Raw genomic sequence first — 17,452 nt, 5'->3', positions numbered from 1 at the left:
TTGGTGTAGCAATTTTAATGGCCAGTAGTGTAATTTCGAAATGTACAACCACAGTTGTTGAAGATGGCTGTAACACTCAAAAATATGTCATTACGCTTGTAAGATAAAATGAAACAGCTTGACAAAATAGGAGCAATTGATTCTGCTCAGAGTGTTATAGTAGAGTTCGATTTTTTAAGTCGACCTTTTACGGCATTAAATAAAATTGGAGTGAAATTTTCGGATATTATGTTAAAATAAACTTTACAATAAAAAGTATGAACTAAATGTTAAACGCAAATGTACAACATGACCAAAAACCTATAAGGAAATCTAAAATTTGCGCGAATAGGCGATGAAGACCTATCAGTACCGACTAGCCGCCCATAGACGTCACTATATGCGGATATGGATGGGCACATGGTCAGCACACCGGCCGTAGGTCAGTTTCGTGACCGGAGCCGCAACTTCTCAGTCAAACAGCTGCTCAGTTTGCCTCACAAGGCGTGAGTGCACTCCGCTTGCTAACAGCGCTCGGCAGGCTGGATGGGCACCACCCAAATGCTAGTCCCCGTCCGACAGCGCTGACGGGGTCGGGTGTTACCACTGAGGCAAGCCCTTTGGCTTACATCAGGACCAAAATCAGTCTTTATTGATGGTGCGGTGTACACCTGGTAAGAACAACAATGTCCATTTAGAGGAGTTCTTCTTTAATTAGTCGAGCTGCTATCCGCAGCGGAAAGATTTGAAAACAAAATAGGTATAGAATATTTTCGGACATCGCCGAAAGAACAGATACCATCGGTGACCAAGCAGCTCATTAGAATGAAATTACAATAAAATGAACACCCTTAGCTGCTTACAGGCGTTGACATACGTCAACGGGGGCAGATGAAAATGTGTGCCTCGACCGGGACTGGAACCCGGGATCTCCTGCTTGCATGGCAGACGCTCTATCCATCTGAGCCACCGAGGACACAGAGGATAGCGCGACTGCAGGGAATGATCTCTGGCACGCCTCCCGTGAAACCCACATTCTCAACGTATTGTCCCGCACTACATTCGTAGTGCCCCCGCTCATTATACTCATTGCTCGCGGCGCGTTGCCGATTCCCGTAAGAGGTAGGGCACTATTTGTGCATTCGCACAGAAGAAAAAGGTGGTCAAGTGGCCGGTGAGGCTTAACTATATATTTACTAAGATGGTACCTGTTCTTTCGGACATGTCCGAACTATACATAGTTAAGGCTCACAGGCGACTTGACCATCTTCTTCTTCTGTGCGACTGCACAAACAGTGCACGAACTCTTACGGGAATCGGCAACGCGCCGCGAGTAATGAGTATAATGGGCTGGGACACTACGAATGTAGTGTGGGACAATACTTTGAGAATGTGGGTTTCGCGGGAGGCGTGCCGGATATAAATCCCTGCAGTCGCGCTATCCTCTGTGTCCTCGGTGGCTCAGATGCCGGCACGGTAGCTCAGCGTGTTCGGTCAGAAGGTTATCTGGCCTCTGTAATAAAGAAACTGACTTAATGGATCAACTTCGAACTTAAAGGGTGTCTTACGACGTCCGCTCCGATCAGATGCAAAAAAAAAAAAAAAAAAAAAAAAAAAAAAAAAAAAAAAAAAAAACCGCTTCTGATTTAAAGTAGCTATTCAAAGAGCCCGATTAAGACAAAGAACGTTGCATGCTCACTTCAGTTTGCCCACTGCTATCTCTGAACTGACAAGACAGTTGACACGATGCATTTGAGTCTATGAGCATAACAACACTGGCTCACTCCCGCCAGCGATATTCGCCTCGCCAGCCACTCTGAGAACAAAGCCAGCCGGCGGCGCTTCTGCTCTTGGAGGGGGCGGGCGCGCCACTCATTACGGGGGTGGCGAGATAAGGCTAAGCAGACAAACAACAACCGCCAGCCCGCTGCCGTCGCCGGGCTCTGGTCTGCACGGTGAGGGGGGGAGCCGTAAGAAGGGAGGAAGGCGAGATCAGAGCACCCGCACACCTCCACTCCTCCCCCTTACCCTCACTCAGCGCCATTACCGCCACCCGCTTACCTCCGGTCGTTATCGTCAGATTGCTCGCAGACGCCACCACCACCACCACCACTGGCACTCGGCAGCCTCTCGGCTAAGCCCGTCTGAGCTTGCAGCAAAACCTCCTCTCTGTGCACCCGTAACGACCCAGGTGAGGATTCCACAAACAACTTCTGAGAGGGATCCTTTCACTGTTTCATTATACGGTTAAAAAGGGACTCACAGTATCAAAATTACTCAAAAACGTGCATTTCATCGCATTACCGTTCACAATATCCATAAATTACCCTAGGGTATAATTTGGGATTCTATATTAAGCTCTTCGTGGATGATACTCTTCTATACCGTTGGTTGGCTATTGTAGTTACAAACGAAAAAGCTGAGTAGAGGACAATTAAACAGGCTAACATTCATTTTAACTTAGGTCGAATAGTATTCCCGATACCGTTAATTACAATTGAGTACATTAACACCCTATAACAGAGTCTCTGAGGATCCAAACAGCAGGCATATTCTTGAGGATAAGCACTTTACAAGTGTTCCATATGGCCACCGCTCATGCGGAGCCAGGCTTCCGCACGTGTGCTTATCGATGCCCGTGCAATTGCAAAAATCTCAGATGTCTTCGCGAACGCAATGACAACCATCACAGTGCTTTCCCGGAGTTCATCGACGTCTCCAACGTGGATTCGTTTTCACGCAAAAAAATCAAACGGGCTCTAGTCGGGGTACCTGCAATGTCATGATACTGACGAGCTCCGACCGATAAACTTGTTGTCAAACAATCGTGCTACTTATCCCCGTATAATCTCATGAAACTTTACCGGAACATCATCGGGCACATACCACATACACATCCATTCATTGTAAGGAGCATCATCCAAATACACATTACATTATTTATTAATAAAGGGTTTGCCCGTAATATAGTGATGATTCTTCATGGAATACTGATATATAATGATCGTATAGTCTTCAGTGGAATGTTATGCCAGTCTTCGAACAGAACTTATTCTAATTCCTGTAGTGACGAGTTAGGCAGAAATCTGCTCCGGAGTATGCGCTTCAATACCACCCACAAGGGTTCGATAATTTTCAAGTCCGGAGACTGTGCTGGCCAGGGAAGACGCTGCAGTTCAATTGCGTCCTCCTCATACCACGATTGCACTGTTCTGGCTGCGTGAATGGGTGCATTATCGTCCTAAAATGTGGCAGATTTGTTGGGGAGCAACATCTGAATCATGGGGTGCACCTGATCACATAAAATGCTCACATAATCGTTGGCTGTATCACTGCCTTTGAGAGTAATGGCTCTGAGCACTATGGGACTTAACTTCTGAGGTCATCAGTCCCCCAGAACTTAGAACTACTGAAACCAAACTAACCTAAGGACATCGCACACATCCATGCCCGAGGCAGGATTCGGACCTGCGACCGTAGCGGTCGCCCGGTTCCAGACTGTAGCGCTTAGAATCGCTCGGCCACCCTGGCCGGCTTTGAGAGTTATAATGGGACCTGCAGAATAACATGGCTGCCCACACCATCACATTTCCACCTCCATGCTTAACCGCTGGAATCAAGCAGTCAGGATTGTACGCTTCTTTTGGCAATCTCCAGTCTCAAAAAACTTGGCCCGATGTTGGAAATAACGAACACATTGATTCGTTTGACGATATGACGTGATTCCACTGATCAGCCGTCCAGGATTTACGGTCCTGACACAGTCTTTTACGCTTCTTTGCGTCGGTTGTCATCACTAATGGTTTCGGTATAGTAGCTCGTCCATGAATATTTGCTTTATGGAGTTCTCGAAGATGGCTATTGAGCTCCGCAGTCACTTAAGCTGCCACAATGTTGTGTTGTTTTGACACAATTCGTGTTAGCGTACGACGATCTCTGTCATTTAGTTTTGATTTTGCGCCCACTGTTACATTAACTCGATGCTGTCTTTCCATATTTGTGTAGGGTGTCATGACTGCTGAAATAGTTGCTTTTAAACAATCAATAAATTGGCTGTCTTGGTTACTGATGCTCCAGCTAATCGGCCCTCACAATCTGCCCTCTTTTAGGTATTTCATTGCACGTCGAGCTCGACCTCTGGAACAAATACGAACTGTGCACTATCGTAAACAACCCGCACTGATGCCGGATCCTTACTGACCACGCACAGTCCAGCGCGACGCGTGGCTTACTTGCGTTGTTGACCGTCAAACGCAGCCATCCGATTACTACCGCTGTTCACATTATTTTGCCTATCCCATGTACGTCGTATCGTATAAACCTCTGATTTAGGGATCTATGTTTATCATGATTACTAGCTTGTTTCATTGACTTCTAATCATTCCTTTCATTTGTTCCCATAAACACCCTCCAAAGCCCTCTCACGATGCTGCACAACGGGAAATGCAGGAAAACACGCGGAGGATCGACGATTGGTGGAGGGACTGACAGCTGTTCCCATTATGAAGAAATGCATTGTTTTCTTCACATAAGACGGTCTTGGTTGCCATATCTTTTTAATTAACAGGAAATGAATTGATCCGCCCTTTTGCGCCATCATGAGGTTGGCCTACGGATGAAAAATGACCAAGGGCATATGCAGACTAAAATGGGGAATTAAAATTAATATAACAACTCAAAAAAGGCTATGTTTCAGGCTGTGCAGCTGTCATTACAAATAATCAAAGCTGTGACCTTAGTAAAAACTAACGTGGAAAACCAACATTCGTCCATAAATGTCCACATATCGCCTTAAGACAAAATTTTGTAAGGAACCATCATCTTCTTTTTTTCTTCATTGTAATTCCAATCTCCGGCAAAAAGAAAAACAGATAGTAAACATGGAGATAGAAAAACATACATACATACATGAATGGTAAGAACAGGAGACGTAGATAGAAAATGATATGAAGGTGTTCACAGAAGGTACTGGTTTTCAAGAAGTTCCACAGTGCACACAAACGTAGACAAACAGTTTTACATGCAGGTAGGGAGGAAGAAGGCGCTGGGAGAAAGGAAGGGTGAGGGGAGAGGAGAGTGTAGGGTCGGGTGTGGAAGCCTGGGGAAGGGGGAGGGAGTGGGAGAACTGGAAGAGAGGAGGGTGGATGGAGAAAGGAAGGTGAGGAAGGAGAGAGGGAGCCCTGGGGGCAAAGGGGAAAGGAAGGAAAGGAAGGGAGGATTAGAGGTGATGGGAGGGCTATATGGAAGGAATAAGGACATCATCAGGAAGGGAGAGTTGGCAGAAGCCACTGTGGGCAAGAGTGTGGAGAGTGTGAAGATGGAGAGCAGGTGGGATACAAGAGTACAGGCGTGGCAGTTGGTTGGGGTGGGAGAGGATGGGAGAGACAAGTGGGTGGGGAGGATCAAGCTTTCGGGAGTTGTAAAGGATTTGTATCCATTTGAGGAAAAGGAGGAGGAGGTGCAGGAAAGGAATCAAGTCGAAAAGGATTTGCATGGAGGATGGTCTACAGATGCGATAGGCGAGGTGGATATGGCGTTTGAGGATATGAAGGGACTTACAGTTGGCAGGAGGGGCAGATATCCAGGTGGGGTGGGCATAGCAAAGGATGGGGTGGAGGATAGTGAAGGGGTCCAAACTCAATGTTCGGCCAGAGAAGAGATTGAGGAGTCGGAGATGGGTTCGTGCCAAGGCCTGGTTTGGACTGTCCAGAGATGGGGGTGTGGGAGAGGCGGCAGTCGAGGGTGACGCCAAGGCACTTCAGGGTGGGGGTGAGGACAATGGGACGGCTATAGATGGTGATGTAAAAATCGAGGAGAAGGTAGGAAGGGGTGGTGTTGAAGGAACCATCGTCTTATCGTGATGAGATGAATAAATGCGCTATGAAACCTAGAACCGAGAATACACAAGTATAACTGGACGGGAAAGCCATGACAAACCAAGAAACATTTAAGAAATCTTATCTAACACAGAGCCCAACGTGTTCGTTCCGGCATAAACTGCATGGAGCTTTGCGTAAAGCTGACAAATAGTAGAAAATGTGGTCGAGAACAGGATAAGTCAGCCCTCCAACGGCCACAAGAACATAGGGGTGGAGAGGCAAGATTATCCGACAGTAGCAGCAGACATTAAAGGCACTTGGCGTTGGCTAACCAAAGCGTTTACAGAAAGCGATTGCATAACTAAATTACACATCAGGTTACACTCCATCCAGAGTCTGTTGCACGCAGCGACTGTTATTTTTACTTGTAAATAAGAGACTTCAGCTATCAGTCGTTCTTTGGAATTTTTAATGGCACATTTAGATTTCACCTAGAAACTAGCCATTCTCAATGCACTATCATTATTGAGTATTCAATGAACTGTGGATGAAGCCCTACCAAGAGGCACAACATGCATTGATCAAAAATGATTTACAAGTAAATTACATATTCAGAAGACAAATTACGTAATACTGTGAGTTATTAAACTATAATTTAGTGCAAAAATTGTAATAAAATGGGTACAATATCACAATATTAGTGCGTGCGAAATAATATCTGTAAAGCGTAAAATTTATAAAACCTGTCAAGCACTAAAAATTGAAATGACGCTAAAACATTAGTCAGACCGATAAACTAGTTAAAAGATAAGACATAAAAAAGTTAGCGACACATTAACAATAAAATCTGTCTGGTGGGGTGGAATACTGAGTATCATAAAATCATGAAAAGACTGGTTTCTGATGATCAGTTGATCGTTCAACGAAATACATTTCCCTGTGCCGGAGTGTTTCAGAATTTCAGTTTCCTGTAAAAGATTTAGCCCTTTCCCTCTGCGGACAGTATGGAGTATGTGTAAATTGTGTAACATTGGGGAGCGGTGCCCACTAGATTTTAGGTGCGCTACAAAGGCGGAATTGTGTTTGAATGGCCATAATTGTTAAGAAAATGTTCACTACATCTGGTTCGAAATTTCCTATCATTCCGGTCCAAAAATAAAGCCTCACAGGCTACGCACGCGTATTCTGTAAACTCCAGATTCAGCGTATTTGTCTTTAGTAGATATTTTGTTATGGATGTACCAATACTGGAATTAGCCGACGAAAAGGCGAAGTCCAATCCGTTTGCAAGGCCATACGATAAGGTGCTTACAAAAGGGATTTTAGAAAATCTGGTGTTCCACAGACCTAGTGGAAGTTTAGGTTCACCAGGATAGCTTTTGTGTTGATACAGATCATCTATAAAGTTAGGATTGCATTCGTTGGTGATAGTAATATGCTCAAGGTTACCTAATTGTTTCTCAATGGAAGACTGACACAGCGGAACTTGTGAAATGATGATTAAATCAAGACCCTAAGCTGTCGACAGGCGGCGATATACATCAACGGGGAGAGCTGAAAATGTGTGCCCCGACTGGGACTCGAATCCGGGCTTTCCTGCTTACATGGCAGACGCTATATCCATCTGAGCCACCGGTGGCACAGAGGATAGTGCGACTGCTTGGATTTATTCCTTGCACGCTCCCCGTGCGACCCATATTCACAATATAATGTCCACACACTGTATTCGTAGTGCTACACTCATTACTCGCGACAGACAATGTTATCGAGTCCCGCAAGAGTTCGGGCAATGCGTGTGTATCCGCACGGAAGGAGGAGGTCAATGGCCATTCAGCCTTAACCATATGAAGATGGTATCTGTTCTTTCGGACATGTCTGAAAGATCAAATGGTTCAAATGGCTCTGAGCACTATGGGACTTAACATCAGAGGTCATCAGCCATGTAGAATTAGAACTACTAAAGCCTAAATAACGTAAGGACATCACAGACATTCATGTCCGAGGCAGGATTCGAAACTGTTACCGTAGCAGCAGCGCGGTTCCGGACTAAAGCGCACAGAAACACTCGGCCACAGCGGCCGCCTGAACGAACAGTTACCATCTTCATATAGTGGAACTTCTGTGATACGGAGAATCATAGACTTGAAGGAACTCCTCTTATGACGAAATGAATGACAAGAATATGAATGTACACTCCTGGAAATTGAAATAAGAACACCGTGAATTCATTGTCCCAGGAAGGGGAAACTTTATTGACACATTCCTGGGGTCAGATACATCACATGATCACACTGACAGAACCACAGGCACATAGACACAGGCAACAGAGCATGCACAATGTCGGCACTAGTACAGTGTATATCCACCTTTCGCAGCAATGCAGGCTGCTATTCTCCCATGGAGACGATCGTAGAGATGCTGGATGTAGTCCTGTGGAACGGCTTGCCATGCCATTTCCACCTGGCGCCTCAGTTGAACCAGCGTTTTTGCCGGACGTGCAGACCGCGTGAGACGACGCTTCATCCAGTCCCAAACATGCTCAATGGGGGACAGATCCGGAGATCTTGCTGGCCAGGGTAGTTGACTTACACCTTCTAGAGCACGTTGGGTGGCACGTGACACACACGCACGTGCATTGTCCTGTTGGAACAAAAAGTTCCCTTGCCGGTCTAGGAATGGTAGAACGATGGGTTCGATGACGGTTTGGATGTACCGTGCACTATTCAGTGTCCCCTCGACGATCACCAGAGGTGTACGGCCAGTGTAGGAGATCGCTCCCCACACCATGATGCCGGGTGTTGGCCCTGTGTGCCTCGGTCGTATGCAGTCCTGATTGTGGCGCTCACCTGCACAGCGCCAAACACGCATACGACCATCATTGACACCAAGGCAGAAGCGACTCTCATCGCTGAAGACGACACGTCTCCATTCGTCCCTCCATTCACGCCTGTCGCGACACCACTGGAGGCGGGCTGCACGATGTTGGGGCGTGAGCGGAAGACGGCCTAACGGTGTGCGGGACCGTAGCCCAGCTTCATGGAGACGGTTGCGAATGGTCCTCGTCGATACCCCAGGAGCAACAGTGTACTTAATTTGCTGGGAAGTGGCGGTGCGGTCCCCTACGGCACTGCGTAGGATCCTACGGTCTTGGCGTGCATCCGTGCGTCGCTGCGGTCCGGTCCCAGGTCGACGGGCACGTGCACCTTCCGCCGACCACTGGCGACAACATCGATGTACTGTCGAGACCTCACGCCCCACGTGTTGAGCAATTCGGCGGTACGTCCACCCGGCCTCCCGCATGCCCACTATACGCCCTCGCTCAAAGTCTGTCAACTGCACACACGGTTCACATCTACGCTGTCTACCAGTGTTAAAGACTGCGATGGAGCTCCGTATGCCACGGCAAAGTGGCTGACACTGACGGCGGCGGTGCACAAATGCTGCGCAACTAGCGCCATTCGACGGCACACACCGCGGTTCCTGGTGTGTCCGCTGTGCCGTGCGTGTGATCATTGCTTGTACAGCCCTCTCGCAGTGTCCGGAGCAAGTATGGTGGGTCTGACACATCGGTGTCAATTTGTTCTTTTTTCCATTTCCAGGAGCGTATAATAGTATCGCTTGTTGTTTGTTTTCCGAAAGATGTCAGATTTGGCACTCTCTTCCTGTAATTGTATATGTAAGTAATTGAGAAGTTTTTTGTCATCCGTTATCTCGTTAGTGAAGGCCAGCTGCTGTTGCAAATGACCTTCACTCTTCGCTAGACATGGAACCTCGTCCAAAGTACGGTCAGAGATAATAAAAATATCATTGAAGTAAGGACTACGGAAAAGGATCTGTTTGGATCTAACTGTATCGTTCTTAGGATAGACACCTTCTAAATGATTAACAAAACCATCAGAAATAAAGCCCGGCAGACACCAATCCAAGGCTAAGCCCTTATACTGCTTACAAAATCGATTACTGAATAAAATATAGTTATATGAATTAATTTAAGAAGAGAGATGGTTTCATGATCTCGTCTACTGTGACGTGATGCTGTCGACGAAGATTGTTTTCGATAACAGCAATAGTGGCCAGTGTGGCCGAGCGGTTCTAGGCGCTTCAGTCTGGAAGCTCGCGACCGCTACGGTCGCAGTTTCGAATCCTGCCTCGGGCATGAAAGTGTGTGATGTCCTTTACATCATACAAAAAGACTTGAAAAACTGAAGGGTTTCGACTGTGTATTTGACAGGGGTTAGGAGATGAATAATAAAAAAATAAGTCAAAGGCACTTGAGCATAGTCGAATTAAATCTGGCCACGGTGAAAATAGAAAAGTATACTCTAAAACAGGCGATGAGTTTTGCTACCTGAGCAGAAAAGTAATATACGATGACGAGAGGATGGAAGGTACACACATAAAAAGAAAGGTTTTGCATTACCTCGGTTCCGAGAGTTCCGGAGCCTATCCACAAGTTCAACAAAGCACTGTTGGTCCAGATTGTTCCAGTCCTCAACGACGATTAAGTGTAGATCCCTCAGAGAGGTTGGTGGGTCACGTCGTCTATAAACAGCCCTTCTCAGTCTACCCCACGCATCTGCGATGGGGTTCATGTCTGGAGAACATGCTGGCCATTCCAGTCGAGCGATGTCATCATCCTGGAGAGTCATTCACAAGATGTGTACGATGGGGGACCGAATTGTCGTCCATGAAGACGAATGTCTCGCCAATATGCTATACACGTGTCCCACAGCAGTTACGACGCCTTCCATGGCCGCCAGCGGCGTACGGCGGTCCCACATAATGCCACCCCAAAACATCATGGAACATCCATCTAGCTGCACTCGCTGGAAAGTGTGTCTAGGTCTTTCAGCCAGACAGGGTTTCCTCCAAACAAGTCTCCGACAGTTGTCTATTTGAAGGCATATACGACACTGATCGGTGAAGGGAACGTGATGCCAGTCCTGAGCGGTCCACTAGGCATGTTGCTGGGCCCATATGTACCGATCTGCATGGTGTCGTGGTTGCAAAGATGAACCTCGCCAGGGATGTCGGGAGTGAAGTTGCGCATCATGCAGCCTATTAAGCACAGTTTGAGCCTTAATACGACGTCCTCTGGCTGCACGAAAAGCATTATTCAACATGGTGGTGTAACTGTCAAATGTTCCTTCGAGCCATAATACTTAGGTAGTGGTCATCCAGTGCATTAGTAGTCCTTGGGCGGCCTGAGCGAGGCATTTCATCGACAGTTCCTGCCTCTCTGTATGTCCTCCATGTCCGAACAACATCGCTTTGGATCACTCCTAGACGCCTGGACACTTCATGTGACAACGTAATAACGCTGACGCGATCGAACCGCTGTATTGACCGTCTAGGCAAGGTTGAACTACAGACAACACGAGCCGTATACTTCCCTCCTAGTGGAATGACTGGAACTGATCGGCTGTTGGACCCCCTCCCTTTAATAGGTGCTGCTCATGCATAGTTGTTTACATCTTTGGATGGGTTTAGTGATACCTCTGAACAGTCAAAGGGACTGCGACTGTGGTAGAATATCCACAGTCAAAGTCTAGTTTCAGGAGTTCTGGGAACCGGGGTGATACAAAACTTTTTTTGACGTGTGTATAATATGCAGACTGATAAAGGCAAGGAAAGCGCAAATGAAAAAAAGAGTGGCTTTCTACATCAAATTTGTGTTATAAAGCATTTTTTGAGGTATTTGTCTCGATCATAGCCTATAACGAACTGAATCATGGCCGATAAACAATACATGCGTAAGTAGAATAAAAGGTTTTGCAATATGATGGGACGGCAGAACAATGAAGAGAAGGTTAATCGAATAACTAATGATGAAGTACTGAAGTAGGGAGGAAAGAAATTTTTGGCACTAGTTGGCTGAAAGAAGGTGTAGATTGACAGGACCTGTACTGAAGCATGATAAAGTATATAATTTGTTATTGTAGGAATGTGATGGGTTATAAGTTGTAAGGAGAGATTCGGTGATGGTTACACCGGACACACTAGAATGGAGAGGTACATTAAACCCAGTTTCGCACTAAATTTCGTAACTAAAACAACAAATATTTCTCTGTATTTCAACAGTCGTACAACACTATGAACATGAAACTGTATCAGGAAAGAGAAATAGATTTCTACTCTTGTATAGAAACGAAGTACCGCATCTGAGAGAATATCTAAAAATATTTGAAATTCATCTCTTTCTACAAGCAACGAACAGCAGATCGGCGAAACAGATTTAACTGCTGGTGCCTGAAAATGTCTTTCATAAATTCAGATGCGGGACTGCTAGTCTGCGGCGTTGAGATTCTGCGAGCCAAACAGTCAGCGGCATTTTCCAGCGCTGCCTGGCGGCTGCACAATAAATTTCACGCGTACTTTTAAAACCTCTAGCCTCGTCATCAGTGTTCGGCCCTGCAGGTAATTTGCGTGGTATGTTTGTGGTTTTATTGTTTACCCGAGCAGTGACGAATGCCCTGTATTGTGCAGCGTTGTTGCGTTCATCACGCCCTTTTTCACCAACTGTGAGAGGAAAATAATTGGACGAGCAGCAGGTGAAACATGAAAGTTTACCGAAATGAATGGATAGACTACTTTTCTACGAAGGTGCCTCCGTGTATGAAAGTGGCGATTGTATGTAACTTCTACAAAATCACGTGTCAGCGTTTCTACTACATAATGAGTGTGTTTCGCGCAAGAAGAAAGTTTTGGACCAAAATCTAAACGACGACAAGTTTATTAGACAGATAAGTAACTGGGGTCGATAGAGATGATTTTAGTCATCGTTTGGAGTCTTTGTGACTGTACGTCACATGAATGGACATTTGGAGAAAGGGAAAATAAGTTTTTGTTAAGCGACGTGTGAATCATAAATTATTTCAAGACCGTGTACGTGTGCGCGATGTATAACAAATATTAAGCGACGTAAGTTATTAATATCAAAACACAAATGTCGATGTAATTAACAAAACACAGTTTTTTGTGTAATCTCTGTGTAACATAGGCCATGAAAATCGGAGACAATGGTCTGATTGAACCAACTCTCCTGTTTTGTTTCATTTAGCGGGAGGCCGCCATTGTTGTGCTGTCTGATAATTAATGTAAGGTTTATGTGTATTTTTCTAAAAAATAATGGAAATCATTATTATAAAGTGTGTATTATTGACTAAGCTGTCACCTGTCATGATCGCAACCATTAATTATAATTAACAAAAGTTTTGCATAACTTCGTGGTGCAGAAAACTCAACTCTCCTAGCAGGATATAGTCGGCCATTACGCTGACGATTCATGTTATTAAATTTAAATGTGAGTGACTTCTTAATTTTGATCTTTCATTAATTTCAGTGTTAAAGGCAGTAGTGATTTCATTTACAAAAATTCAGAACACTGAATGAGTTCAGTATGTTTCATTTTGGTCGCCTAACGGCGGATGAGATTCCCTCCAGTTTTGCCTTGCAAATGATGAACACGAAATATTGAAAATCTTTACATTCTGCAATATCTCAGTTTATCTTTGTGTAGTTTTGTACATGAAGAACCAGTAGTCCCTGAGACCCATATTAATAATTACAGTTTGCGTAAGAATACGCATATTTTCTTTTTCATGGTAAATGATAACAGCCAAACAGTTGCAGGGCAGAGATTTATTAAAATTCTTGACCACGGTTTCGGTATATCTAAATATAGCTTCATCAGAAGTAAAATACACCTGAAGAGGAAGACACTTTCATTAGCAGAAACATGCCATCGGAACTGAGAAAGATTTTTTTTTTCTTTATTGTCATTTGTTCACCTTATACAAAGGCGGGCTGGCAGCGGATACACCTACTCCGCTCTTCAGACATAAGCATTACGGTAATAGAGAAAAAGGACACAGAAAAATAACAAATCGGTGGTTAAAAAAAAAACAGGAGATAAAAGAAACCATGAAGCCGTTCACACTCGACGAAAACACACGAAAACTGTCAGCACTGCACACAAACACAGACGAATGAGACGGTACAAGTGAACGAGGAGCGTGGCGGCGAAGAGCACTAAATCACAATCACGACGGCACAGACACTAAACTGATGGCGATGATCTCTGGCGTGCGAATGTCCACTGAGCGTGTGCGAGTCCGGCGATCTGCCATGACGGGTGGAAGGTGGTGGGGGCGGGAGAGGGGCTGAGAAAGAAAAACACAATAGCTCAAGTAATCGTAAAATTACCAGAGTATTACAAGCGCAAAATCTTTTAGTCACTTACTAAAATCACATCCTGCAGTGGAGGTAAATAAAACAATTGTGCCAAAGGCGTCGTCAGTAGTTAAATCATCATCTCCATTTACACATCATAATTATGAACAGAGGAGTTTGAGAGTTAGCAGAGTAAAAATAGATTTCATTTATTAATATTTAGAATATTGAATGAGTACAATATATTTTAAGTTCGGCCACCCAACGGCAAACGGGATTCTCTCCAGGTTTGCCTTGCAAATAACGAATAATAAATAATGAAAAATATTCCATTCAACGAGCATAAAAATATCTGAGTTACTTCATGGAGTTTGGTACAAAATGAGAACCAAATTAATTATTACAGGCTGCGTAAAAGCACACATATTTTCTTTTCAAGATAGCAGTGCTCACGCAAACTATTTATTGGAAGGCCGTGAGTAGCTCGTCTTGTTTAAATTGTTATTCCGTACGTACTTCGGAATAGCCGATGTCTGCACGTATGGTATCGTGGTGTTGGGTTATATCAAAGTCTCATGCTAGCCCATAGTATTTAACAGGGTAAATGATATTGCAGTATTTAACAGATATTTATTTTTATTATGTACCGCAATAAGTAAAAGAACCAAAAACACCAGTGTACAGCGATAAATGGTCCTGCAGGGCGGTCGAGATACGAGTTAGCAATACCGAAATGCAGGAGGATCTGCAGCGAATTGAAGCATGGTGCAGGAAATGGCAATTGAATCTCAATGTAGACAAGTGTAATGTGCTGCGAATACATACAAAGATAGATCCCTTATCATTTTGCTACAAAATAGCAGGTCAGCAACTGGAAGCAGATAATTCCATAAATTATCTGGGAGTACGCATTAGGAGTGATTTAAAATGTAATGATCATATAAAGTTGATCGTCGGTAAAGCAGACGCCAGACTGAGCTTCATTGGAAGAATCCTAAGGAAATGCAATCCGAAAACAAAGGAAATAGGTTACAGTACGCTTGTTCGCCCACTGCTTGAATACTGCTCAGCAATGTGCGATCCGTACCAGATAGGGTTGATAGAAGAGATAGAGAAGATCCAACGGAGAGCAGCGCGCTTCGTTACAGGATCATTTAGTAATCGCGAAAGCGTTACGGAGATGATAGATAAACTCCAGTGGAAGACTCTGCAGGAGAGACGCTCAGTAGATCGGTACGGGCTTTTGTTAAATTTTCGAGAACATACCTTCACCGAGGAGTCAAGCAGTATATTGCTCCCTCCTACGTATATAACGCGAAAAGACCATTAGAGTCCACACAGAAGAATACCGACAATCCTTCTTTCCACGAACAATACGAGACTGGAATAGAAGGGAGAACCGATAGAGGTACTCAAAAATGGTTCAAATGGCTCTGAGCACTATGGGACTTAACATCTGAGGTCATCAGTCACCTAGAACTTAGAACTACTTAAACATAACAAATCTAAGGACATCACACACATCAATGCCCGAGGCAGGATTTGAACCAGCGACCGAAGCGGTCGCGCGATTCCCGACTGATGCGCCTAGAACCGCTCGGCCACACTGGCGGGCTGATAGAGGTACTCAAGGTACCCTCCGCCACACACCGTCAGGTAGCTTGCGGAGTATGGACGTAGATGTAGATGTAGGCTTTTCACATTCAACCCCCTCCCCCTTGTGGAAGTTACGTATACCTGCATTTTCAACGAGTTATGAGCTAAGGTGTATGAGACAGGCAAAATACCCTCGGACTTCAAGAATAATATAATAATTCCAATCCCAAACAAAGCAGGTGTTCTCAGATGTGAAAATTACCGAAGTATCAATTTAATAACTCACAGCTGCAAAATACGAACGCGAATTCTCTACAGACGAATGGAAAAACTGGTAGAAGCCGACCTCGGGGAAGATAAGTTTGGATTCCGTAGAAATGTTGGAACACGTGAGTCAATACTGACCCTACGACGTATCTTAGAAAACAGATTAAGGAAAGGCAAACCTAAGTTTCTAGCATTTGTAGACTTAGAGAAAGCAGTAAAGGAAACAAAAGAAAAATTTGGAGTAGGTATTAAAATTCATGGAGACGAAGTAAAAACTTTGAGGTTCGCCGATGACATTGTAATTCTGTCAGAGACGGCAAAGGACTTGGAAGAGCAGTTGAACGGAATGGACAGTATCTTGAAAGGAGGATATAAGATGAACATCAACAAAAGCAAAACGAGGATAATGGAATGTGGTCGAATTAAGTCGGGTGATGCCGAGGGAATTAAATTAGGAAATGAGACACTTAAAGTAGCAAAGGAGTTTTGTTATTTGGGGAGCAAAATAACTGATGATGGTCGAATTAGAGATGATATAAAATGTAGACTGGCAATGGCAAGGAAAGCGTTTCTGAAGAAGAGAAATTTGTTAACATCGAGTGTAGATTTAAGTGTCAGGAAGTCGTTTCTGAAAGTATTTGTTATTGAGTGTAGCCATGTATGGAAGTGAAACATGGACGATAAATAGTTGGGATAAGAAGAGAATAGAAGCTTTCGAAATGTGGTGCTACAGAAGAATGTTGAAGATTAGATGGGTAGATCACATAACTAATGATGAAGTATTGAATAAAATTGGGGAGAAGAGGAGTATGTGGCACAACTTGACAAAAGAAAGTACTGGTTAGTAGGAAATGTTCTGAGGCAAAAAGGGATCACCAGTTTAGCATTGGAGGGGAGCGTGGAGGGTAAAAATCGTAGAGGGAGACTAAGAGCTGAATACACTAAGCAGATTCAGAAGGATGTAGGTTGCAGTAAGTACTGGGAGATGAAGAAGCTTGCACAGGATAGGATGCCATGGAGAGCTGCCTCAAACCAGTCTCAGGACTGACGACAACATCAACAACAACATGAGCTATGTTTAAAATTTCAAGTGTCTTGCTCATCAGGAAATTAGTTTAAAATCAACTGCAGAATTTGTACTGAACAAGCAGACAGACAAGAAAATAAGCTAATAAGAACACGTTTAAAAGTATATTTAAGAGAGCGAATAAACTCTTCGTGGCCTGTAACCACACGACATTGTTGTTACAGCCTGAGAATGAATTAGTGTGGTGTTTCGGCAGAATGTCGGCCGCCGCCGTTTCGCATCAATCGTAGCACGTTCAGAAGCAAATTCGGCTCGTAAAGCTAATTTGAGTGAAGGGAAGCGAGGTGAGGCACACGTCCGCATTATCCGGCGGCCGGCCGGTCCGCTTATCGAACAGCAATAAAGCAGCGGCCGGCGACCGACCATCAGCAGGGCAGGGCGGGTCCCGCTGGCGCGGCGCCAGGAAGGCGGCAACCCGCTGTGCGCTGCTGTGCTGCTGGTGGCCCAGGCTGCGGTCTGGCTGCGGCCGCGAGCAGCAGGAGGAGGAGGCGACACGGCGGGGACTTGTCAGGCGCAGCCGGCCGCGGTTGGG

This window comes from Schistocerca gregaria, chromosome 4 (assembly GCF_023897955.1).
Source record: "Schistocerca gregaria isolate iqSchGreg1 chromosome 4, iqSchGreg1.2, whole genome shotgun sequence".
Lineage (NCBI taxonomy): Eukaryota > Metazoa > Arthropoda > Insecta > Orthoptera > Acrididae > Schistocerca > Schistocerca gregaria.
This window is presented reverse-complemented; position numbering follows the sequence as displayed.